The sequence below is a fragment of the Triturus cristatus genome, chromosome 9 (assembly GCF_964204655.1).
Source record: "Triturus cristatus chromosome 9, aTriCri1.1, whole genome shotgun sequence".
Taxonomy (NCBI): domain Eukaryota; kingdom Metazoa; phylum Chordata; class Amphibia; order Caudata; family Salamandridae; genus Triturus; species Triturus cristatus.
The window spans coordinates 334,295,291-334,306,628 of NC_140592.1; the positions used below are offsets into that span (position 1 = coordinate 334,295,291).

The window sequence follows — 11,338 nt, forward strand, 5'->3', positions numbered from 1 at the left end:
GTCAATGGGAGAACTACAGTCTCCTGAATATTTGTTTTAAATCGCCCACTTTCTGCTTCTAAAATGTCTTCATAAAAATTATTTTAAATCAAAAGAAAATGGTATGGTGCATGCTGTCAGGAAGAACCAATGGAGTTCTGTCAGGGAAGGAGGTGATGTTATCATATTTTTTGAAGCCCAGGTGAGGCATGCCGAAGCATATAGAATGCCTGGAAGTGGGTGGGGGCACTGTTGGGGCAGTGTGGAGTCTGGAAGGCTGTTGAGTAGGGCTTTACATCCATTTGCACTTGTGAGTACAAGGACTGAGACAGCAGTTCCAAAGTCATTTTCTCGTAAGAATGGTTTCACTTTCTTCAGTACAGAGAGATGGTACCCAACCGTCTTGGTCTTCTTAAGGATAAGTAAATTGCAGCAAAAGTGTAAAATATGATAAAGTTTGTTTACAACTCAAATAGTGTGTATCATTAACATGCGGTCCGTTTCACCTTAGTACATCAGATAATATCAGTGAAGAGAAGTACTTTTTTTAAAAGTGATAGTTTTGGCTTCGGTTTATATTATACATGTACAACATTATTGTTTATTAACTCAAACACAGGAGAAGATTTTGTACAGCACACATCCTGAAGTCAAGTATTTTGAGATCCTCATATGTGATAATGAGAAAGGGGGATAGTAAAATAAAGCAATTGCCTCGGATCACACAATTTGGTTAAGTGGATAATCAGGGATTAATCCCACGTTTTTGTTTTTACATTGTGCAGTTCAGACACTAGATCTATACGCTTTGCTTTCTCTACACCCACCTTGTTGCCAATGCCCCTCAACTCCTGACTGCCAGCCTCGTGGCATCAATGCGGCCCTTCGTCTCGTCACATCACAGACCAAACCTTGTGGCCCCTGGGAAAATGTTTGTGAGTACCCATGGTCTAGAGTGAATCCGAATGACTTGGCATGGGTGAATGGTGGGGTTCAAATATGTCCGTGTTCATGTCACTGTGCCAATTTTGCTTGTTGTTTATGACAAATAGTGTGAATTGTGTCTTGGTGGGGTTGAGCTTCAGGTATATGTTGGACATCCAGATCTGGGTGAGACGAAGGCAGTGTTTGAGATGGTATAATTTCTTTGGGAACTGGATGTGCTATACTCATGGCGACTGGAATTATATGATTTTGTGCAGCAGTATCTTCCACATTATTATGGATTTGCTGCAGTTCCCACATAATCTATCATCTATTGCATAATCTGCAGATTTAAACAAGAACAATTGTTTCTGTTAAAACAGATCAAACGTTACTAAAAATGCGACAACACATGTTGCTGCGTAGAAGGCCCTTCTCAAACGGTGACAGGTCATTTTTGTGTTGCTTGTCGCTGTATTTTGGGTGTCAGACTAGTAGTATTGAGTTGAAACCTTTCCCCAGACAGTGTAATACATGTCTAAAACTCACAAAGTAATGAGGTAATACTATATCAAAATGTGCTGCTTTGCACTAGATAGTTTGCCTTCTCGCTGCATAATTTAGTAAAGCCTGCCGCATAATTTGATCCAACCCTGGAGCATAATTCCAGTGGCCCTTAAAGTACGTAGAAGGAGACTTTGTGAGAAAGAGGCAGAAGTGTACTCATATTTGTCAGCATTAGTGTTAGGTATGATGCATCTGACTTTTATGGAAAAAATGCTATTTTACCATTTTCTTGCTTAAACTTCCTTCACTTTGGGTCATTGAAATTCCTTTGATTTTTCCCACATAGCTGCTCTTGCACATGCTTGTGTGCTAGCCTTTGACTAGCTTTGCAGTACATTTTATTTTAAGCAAACAAAAATACCAATAATCGAAAATATCTATATTTTTGGTGAAATAGTTGCAATTTGTGTATGCAGTTTTATATAGTACGAGGGCAACATCTTTTTTTATGTTTTGTTGATAAGCACAGGCACATTTAGTGATTTACCCAGAATCACAAGATGTTGAGCCGACGCCGAGAAAAAAAAGTTGAGTCTAAAAGCCCTTTACCAAATTGGAACCTGTGTCCTATCCTGTGCCCAAAAATGAGCAACGTAATTACAACGGGGTGTAAAAACCGCTTGGGGGGTGTGTGGTTTTCTGTATTTGACCTTTTCAATAAAAATAATAAAGGTTTGCTGATAAAAAAGGCTCGGGGAAATACTGTTTCTGTACTGTGTGTTTTTGTGTGCGATTCAAAATGCTCCATAGAAAACTGAAAAAAATGCCATGTGGAAATTGTCTTACAAGTTTTTTACCCAAAAGACATTCCCATCTTAGGCCTTCCCATCTTTCACTGTTTTGCTAGCAAAGGTACCTGGAGGAAATTGTGCATGAGAAAAAACACTGGTTGAAAACACCATTTTCACGAACCCCCGATTTCATAATAGGTCACACAATGTTTGCACCCGATTTTAAACTTAGATTGGCAATAAATAGAAGTCAATGATGCAAATACATTCCCCCGGTTTTTTTCAGAATTATCTTTCTTTTTTTCTAAAATGTTATACATAAATCACCCAATTAGCGCGCACGTATAACAAGGTACCGTTGCATTAGCTCTTACATTTTTTTACATTTCTGTTTTGCACCAATTCCCCCGTTCTTGCACATCCCAATCTATACATTACAACACAAGGAAACTCTCGCAGAGATCTAAAACATCGAGAAAATAAATTCTCTAATTAACTCCCATTACGGGCATTTTTAAGTGTCAGAAAAAAAACAAGGTTACTTTTGCTGGAAAAAAAAATAATTTTACAAACTAAATCGGAGCGCTGGTTTTAACCCTTACTAAAAAAATTCTAGATTTCATGTAGCTGCATTGTGTACGTTCACTTTTACATCGACCAGCAACGGTTGGACCACCAATGTACAAGTGGCGGGACTTATGCGTTTTAGACCGTTTCTAAAGCACTTCGAGGCGGACATCCGGTGGCACCGGAAGGGACGTCACCCAGGAAGTAACGTCACTGCCTGTGCAGACATTTTTAGGAACACGCGAGAATCGAAGAGGTACAAGAAATAGGAGAAGGATTGCCTTTCTTAGTTTCTTTCCCCTTTTCAAATGTATTAATCAGCAACTCGCATTCAGCCCTTCCGAATTGCTTCGAGGTAAAAGCGTGGTCAGCGAAATAGGATTGTATTCAGAAATGGTGGGTATCCGGTAGCAATTGAGGGCAGAGGCGCAACTAGAGCCAAATTTCGGGGGGGGCTGAGCAAAAATTTCGGGGGGGGCTGAACTTTAAGCAATAGGCAGAGTGGAGCTGCAGGGGCTCTTAAAAGGGGTGAAACAACAGCGAGGCCTCATTAACATGCAGATGGTCTTTTAAAGACCTGTGAAGTGCTCGGTGCGGCTGCTTTTTTGCCCGGGAAGGTGTCTCATCCCGGGCTGCCACACACGACGGGGGGGGCTGAAGCCCTGTGAGTCCAATGGGTGTTGCGCGCCTGATTGAGGGGGTATTGAGTATTTTTCATTCTGGCATTCTATCGCGTGTGAACTATTATTTCAATCTGCAGCAGTCTCCTTCCTCGTTTAATTGTGGCATGACTCTGAGCATTCTTCTGGAGATAAGTACAATTACGTTTTATTTTACCTAAAACTACTCAGCGCTGTATTTGCTCATTTTAAATGTATGCATTCCATCTCTGTGCGCCTAATGTCAACAACAGCTGACTTTTAGTTAATCTTTTTTTCCTGATAGTTAATAATGCCTGTTGTATCTTTTACGCGCTGGCCTTTCTGGTCTGTTTGTTAATTGACATCCAATCCCTTCGTGTTAAGGGCTCCATAAAAATGAAAAAAAACTTACCACCGCCCTATCTGAGACTGCTAGCCTCTGATAGCAAGAGGGTGTGCAGAACTTAACCCGAAGGTATTGGAGCGCCTGTACAAGGGCATTCATTATATTACACAGGGTCACATTTTTTTCTCCTCTAGGCACGGGAAGCGTATGTGATTTGCCGATCACAGGGTGTTGAGTGGATCCTCTGTTCCAAAGCCAGTACCTTTGGCATAGCGCCAGATCTTTTCCAGGTACTATCTGGTAGTTCTGCAGGTATGACGCATACTCATATGAGCTTCCAATTTATTAGGTATTAACTGCATTTTTGGCGATCCCTATCTGATAGAGCACATTTATCCACCACGATTTGAGGCTGTATTCCAGGAGCACGCCTGTTTATCACCTTACGTAGGCTATGTTGTTTGCTAAGCTATTCTTCAGTCATGGCAAGGTCAGTCTGCTGAGGCCGTGACATTTTTAACATTAAGGGACCACCAGTGATACAAACGTGGTGACAATAATAGTGTCCGTCTTTCCATTCATCCCACCCACCACTGGTACCTTGATTCTTGGGAAGCTTTGAATGGCACTCTTTATTGGACTAATGTTCTTCTAAATCACACATTTCGACTATTATCATGCTCTTTGCCTTGGAGACGCTAATTTTCAGTCTTGCCCGAGGTAAGGGACAGCATTGTCAGTCATAACGTCTCAGCCTTTTCCTCATCCCCTGCTCCCCTTTCCGCAAAGTTAACCACAGAGCTGTTTGGATCTCCACAACCCTGCTATCAAGCATTGTAAATGTCAATGTCTGACATCATATATTCAGTAAAGGAGTTGGGGACAGGAGTTGGCCTAACTGCTAGGGCGGGTCGACCTCGAAGCTGGGGAACTGGGTTCGAGTCACGGCAATGACGCTGAACATCCTGTGATTCTGGGCAAATCACCTAATCTCCCCGTGCCTAACAAAAATGCAATGCAGTTCGTACTATGTAAAGCTCTCTGATACCCGATCCGGGTCAAATTGGTGCTATATAAAACTCAGTAAAATAAAAACATATATGTCGGAAGTGGTTAAAATATTTTGGCCTCCCTCCTTCAAGGTTGTTTCTGAACCAAACCTCTGAGTTTCTCACAACCAGCGCAGGCGAGTTATTTTTTGCATTCTGCTTTGAAGTCATGTTTATTATCAGATTATAAAACCTGGGACTGTAGGTACAGAATACATTGTGAATCCGGACCTGGCAAAGCAAATAGATCTGACGTTGGCCGTCAGCCTTCTGGCTTTGTCAGTGCTAGTTTTGCATCTTCATGTCTTTTGCAAAACGTTGTTAGCAGATGCTGCAGGGTTCTTGTCAGTGTAAAAAAATAGGTAAAAGCGAAGCCTTTTTTTTCTCAAATGGCACACTTGCTATAGCAGTTAATGACACTGAAGCAACTACGTTATCTCACAATGTGTTCCTCATGAAAGGAAAGAATGATGTTGCAGTGTAGGAATTGGCTAAAGCGAGCAGACCCTTTGGCCACTGTATGCTGCAGTGGGTGGGACAAATATGTAAATGACATAACAGACCAGTGGAAGAAAAGGCCTGGCTGAACGTCCTTGCAATTTAAATATATTGGATATATAATTTTAGTGAAATTACCAGACAACACCTGGGTTGGATAACCTATATAAGAAATGATGCTTGAAACTCATTTTATCACCTTTTTTTCCTCCCTTGAATCTTTATTCTCTCTTCTCATCTTATACTTTTTGCCAGCCTTCCCTCTCAATTTCTATTGTTTTACTATTTTTTCATCACAAGTTTGTTCTTCCTACCATGTTCCACAGTCTTCGTTTCTATTTTTCATGTAATCTACTTAATGAAGCTAGCTCCCTTTGAGGTCACAGCCTTGCTATAGACATTTTCTGTTGCTTACCATGTGCTTTGCAACTCACATTTTCTGGCTTTCTATTTGCTAGCTTTATTTGCTTTAGGGTGTCCAGCTTGAGTTCACCCCTCCTGTGGCAGAAACCTTGTTTACTGTATGCTTCCACAGATTTGCTTTCTGTAAACAGGCCTTAACATTTTGTTCTCATCTTGTCACACTTACTGTGCATTCAAAGACCGGTCATAGTAAGGGTTTCTCTTCCAAGGAGCTTGGTGTTTATTTTTTCATTTCCTGACTTCAAAGTGAGAGAATTTATGTGACAGTCCTGCTGAGTACCCATGTAAGAGGAGAGCGTGGTGGATTTTTATTTTTGGTAACATGACAAAAGATGTTTCAGAATATATCAATTAGTACAAATGAAGCTTTTTGTTGTAATTCTGAAGTGTGGGAGAAACAAATATTTGAATACCATCAAAACACACCAACAGTAGTTGATAACATTTGCACACATTATCGGCTGTATGCAGTAAAACCGTATTCCGGTGCAAATGTAATGGTCAACAATTGAAAGTGTGTTGTCTTTAATGGCAGTGGGCTACCACACTTTGCATACCCCACATTACGCCACTCCACTGTATGCCCCTCCACTGTAAGACACACTGCAACGCCTATCGACTCGCCCCACTGTACTCTACCCCACTCTACTGAACACCAATGTAACCCACTCTACCCCACACCATTCCGGTTTGCAACAATATACCCCGCTCCAATCTACGGCACACCACTACAATCTAACCAACTCAACTACAGTCTACCTCACTCCAGTCTACTCAACTCTACCCCACTTCGCTCCGTCCAACCCAATCCACTCCACTCAAGTCTGCCCCACTCTGCTCAAATCTACTCCAATCTACCCCACTCTACTCCAATCCAATTTTCCACACTCTACTGCAATTTGTCCAACTCCTCTCTGTTGTAATGTAGCCCTCTCCATACCAATCTACTCCACTCCACCACAATCTACCTCACTCCAGTTGACCGCACTCTACCAAACTCCATTGTAATCTACCGCACTCCACTCAAATCTGCCACAATCTACTCCAATCTTCCATACTCCAATCTAGTCTACCCCACCCCAATCTACTACACCCATATCTATTCCACTACACTCCAATCTATCCCACTCTCCTCCCCAATCAATCTACCCCACTCCAGTCTACCCTAGTGTATCCCGATCTACGCCAGTCTACTCCACTCCAATTTACCCCATCCCAGTCTACTCCAATCTAACCCCTCTTCTCCAATCTACCCCACTCTATCATTCTTCCCAGCTGCGCTCTACCACTCAACTTTACCTAAATCTAATCCTGTCCAATCTACCCCAATTTGCGCCTCCCCATGCTGCTCCACTCCAACCTCCAGCACTGTAGTCTACCCCACTTCACCACATTCCACCCCACTTCACCCAGTTCTACCCGACTCATTACAATATACCCTACTCTAATCTACCTCAGTCCACTCTAAACTACTCCACGCCACTCTTCGCCGATCAATCTCCACTCCATTCCAATCTATCCAACTCCACCCCACTCCACGCCAATAACTTTTAACCATGCTGAGCAGCAGCCACACTGGTGTACAACATGGATAAACACATTGCCAAACCCAATAGCTCTTGCATAGGCAAGACCTGCTGTCTTTGCCAATGCTTGTTACTTTCTAGTTATGTGCCACTCCCTTTTGTTCACATGCTGCTTTGTTGTTTTCTGTAAGAGGGTGATATATTCAGTGTACAGTGGCCACCCTGCTGTCTAGTTTCAATTTCAGTTATGACAATTTCTAATATTTATTATAAACTTAATATGCAAATATGTTTGTTTTTTTAATCCTGAAGCGTATGATAAATTCTTAAATCGAGCGCAGATGACTCAGAGCGTCTTCGGTTTTACAAAGCTGCATGCAGAAAGTGCTGCTCAGGCAGGTGATCAGAAATACCAGTCAATGACTTGACAATACTTAACTCATTATTAGTATTGCACTCAAAGCTAAAATTACCGGTGGTGTCAGTAAAACACTTTTCAAGTAGCAATCCTAACTATACCCCTCTTCTATGTTGTATCTGAGGAGCCAGGCCAGCTTTCATCTTTCTCCCCTGGAGTAGGCAATTTGATAGGTCAGAAGTGCCAGGACTTGCCCATACCTGCATCCCTGACGATGAGAAGAGGAGCAAGTACAGCTACAAGACACCTTGTGTCTCAGTGCCCCTGGCCTATGTTCACATCTAGGAGGGTGCTTACAGGTCTAAACTGGTCGTTACACGTCGCTGCTTAAACCTCTTTCTTAACCTCTCTGTAGTCCTTCCTATCCCCCACCCCAGTAGTATTTCCCACTTTCCAACCACTCCCCTCTGTCCCTCACACATACTTCTAATATATATACTTATTCATGCGGAGAGTCTGCAGTCTGAGGAGGGTTTTTGGAGGGGCGGGATTGGGATCTCTGCACAGAAAAACATCGAGGCGTAAACACTGCACATAAGTTTGTGAATATCATTTTGTAGTATGTCAAAATAATATTAAACAAGCATTTGCAATGCAATCGGTCTCACATTTCTTAATGTTGGAGATATTGGCGCTGTGAATAACGATTTTCACTTTTTTTGTTTGCAAAGGTATAAATACCATCAGAATACCCAGCAGCAAAGATGAAAGTTATGTACCTTTTGTTAAAAAGGAAAGACATTCACCAAAGTAAAAAATATATATATATATAAAGAAGTCAAATATTCTGTGAATAATGGATCAAAGAGTCATGAGTCATAAACTTCTGTAGTACTCACCAACGAATTAAAGAGAACTGCATACACGTTTATTTTAGTAAAGGGGGTAAACAAAAACACAAATACGAATTATGAAACTCCCCTAATTATGTGCTGTAGCATAGAAACCTGAAAACTTCCACCATAAGTTGCAAGCTACATTGTACAAAATATAGCGTGAGCCCTTACTAACAGGTCTAAATGCAAACTAAACCGAATTCCAAGGTCTAAATCGGGAAGGGAGTGTGTAACTATGAAACCTCTGCCAGTTTGCACTAATAAATTTTCATACAAGCCCTGAAACCGAGCAGGCAGATGGTACACCAACAAATGGAACATAACAAAGTATAACAGGATCGTAAGGGAACAAATAACTTCGGGCAACAGGTCCCAAAAGGTTAGACTTGCACAACCAATCCCAGAGAGAAATAAACATTTTAGAGGATGTCTTTAAGCCGGGTAACTACAGAGACAAGAGCAGCTTACTGTGTTAATTTTCTAATTTCAAGTAAAACAGACGGAAACAGACTTTGCGGCTATTCTAGAGCCAAGGAAAGTAACATGTTTGTGAGGAGAAGAGACGTAAGTGCGGTTTGGACGAGGGGATGGGTGTGGTTATGATTGTTACTAGGGCCCAAATGCAGGCAGAAACGAGGTGGCCATTTTTAAAGCTACAAGGGACTAGTGAAAGTAAATGGGGAAAATAACAGAAAAGTAGAGAAATAGAAAGAAAACGTGTGCGACCACATGTTCTTTTCTTTTTCTAGTAATATACGTTGGAAGCAATAGAGGCACCAGGGCTTTAGGTTAAAATGTGTAAAGCTAAAGCGCGGGTGCCACGATTTCTACAAATGTAAACAAATGATAAAATAAAGTCGTGGCGCGCTGTTGGAAAATAAAAAAGGAATGATTTAAAGGCCAATTTCAGCGGGATTTGTAAATGTATAAAGTTCCAAAATTTAAAAAACGAGCAAAAGCAATGTGGCAGCGAAGAGACCTGCCTTACATCCGCTTACCTCCTACCACAGCCTCGTGTGTGAAGTCTATCTTCTTGAAGACTGCGTTTATGTAGTTAGAACGATGCTGATAGCATCCTGTGTTAGGTCAAAAGTAAAGCATGTGTTCGACTGCTCATTACGAGGCGTTCGTAAATAATTTAAATAACGTGGCGCCTGCTTCGCGCGCCGTCCCAAAAAATGCAAATACAGTGAGACGCAATTAAAGAAAGCCGCACGCTCGCCATGAAACTGGAAGCAGAATAGCGCTTGCAGATGTATTTATTTACAAAAAAACAATCTCTGACCTGCAATAGCCAGATGGGAGGTGGGAAGAGAGGCCATCACACGCTATACCGTGTGATGGCCGACTAAAACGCTCTCTGAGTGAAATCGCTGTAAAGAGAGCTAAACACACAAGGAGGGACTTTAACAGAAATGCACTAATAAGAAACCAGCATTTCTGAATGCTGCAGCTAACAGCCGATAGCAATGGGTGGATTTTCCAAAGCCACACGGAGAGATACAGCAGGTCATCGCTGATGCGCGACCGAAAAATGCAGTTTGTGGCTATGCCAGTCAGTGTTTTGACACCCAAATATGGCTACGTTCAATATCAAATGACCTGCCTTACAGTGACGCTTATGCTGCTACTGTGATCACTGACGTGCACCATCCTACTCACCTTAAAGACCAGTTCACATGCAGTGAGAGTGGCCGCCTTCAGGAAAGCTGAGATTTAGAAGTGCGTTAATTATACAGGATTGTATAGAATGAGTCTGCAAACCTACTTTACTTTGCATGGTGACCAAGGCATCCTTTTTTTCGGACTTACTCCGATGTTGTAATGTAGAGTAAATGTCATTCATTAATTTTCTCGAGTGCAAGTCACTTTTAACATAACTTTTAAAAATATGAATGAGCAAATGAAAAAAATTATATTATAAACAGTTGCTCAAAAGTGGTTTTATGTTCACTGGTTTCTGTTGTGTTTTTCAGGACAGGGAAGCCTATGATCGTTTGATAACTTAAGAAAGTGCGTAATTTCACACTTGGATAAAGCCACTTGCCGCCTAATGAACTTATGTATGACTTGTCAATCATTAATGGAGAGAACACCTATTCTGATTCCATCTCTACATGTACGATAAAGGAATGAAAACTTTTATGAGCAAAAGTGAGAGGTGTACAATCTGAGATTGACTGCCTAAAAGGTAAGTAAGGATATTCTATTTTGACCAGATAGATGGCAACTAATTTTCAGAGAGATATATCTCACATCACCGAAATCCATAACTTTTTTTTCCACTCTCCCCCTGTATAGCCCACAAATATGTATGTTTCCCAAATCTGCTAACTTGAAATATATTTGTTTCCATTATAGCTCAGTTATGTGGCACATGCTGAAAGGAGATGGCTATAAATCAATTGCCAGCAGCAGTCTGCATTGACAAGGTCAAATGTCCTACAAAAACCCTCCACCTCAAATATATTAAATGGATCATTTGTAAGACAAAGGGTGATTTTCTTAATTTTTTCTCCCTTGGTATATTATATCTATGTTACAAACTAAAAGTACTACTGTGGATATATTTCATGCAAATCTACTTCATTTTTATGGATTTAAAAATATCATGGGATAGTGGGATTCTACATACCAGTGTGGGGGAGGGGGGGGTATGGGGGAGGTTTCACTGTTCAAATGTTATGGGGGCAAGTTTCAGCCTCCTCAAGTTCAGTTGCGGCCCATCGAAGCACATGCACGGATTCGCATGTTACAGGATCAGCAAAGGACTAAAGCGGGTCATGCTAGAGCTGAATGTATAGTAAATCTGCTTATGTGTACTAGTTTACAA

At 41.3% G+C, this 11,338-nt stretch overlaps 1 long non-coding RNA gene across 1 annotated transcript; it reads left to right on the plus strand.

Annotated features, from left to right (window-relative positions):
• Positions 1–2,995: 2,995 nt before the first annotated feature.
• LOC146797874 (uncharacterized) lies at positions 2,996–11,130 on the plus strand. The gene is made up of 3 exons (XR_014969065.1): positions 2,996–3,024; positions 10,482–10,696; positions 10,867–11,130. It is a non-coding gene; the product is annotated as an uncharacterized LOC146797874 (long non-coding RNA).
• The last annotated feature ends 208 nt before the right edge of the window (positions 11,131–11,338 follow it).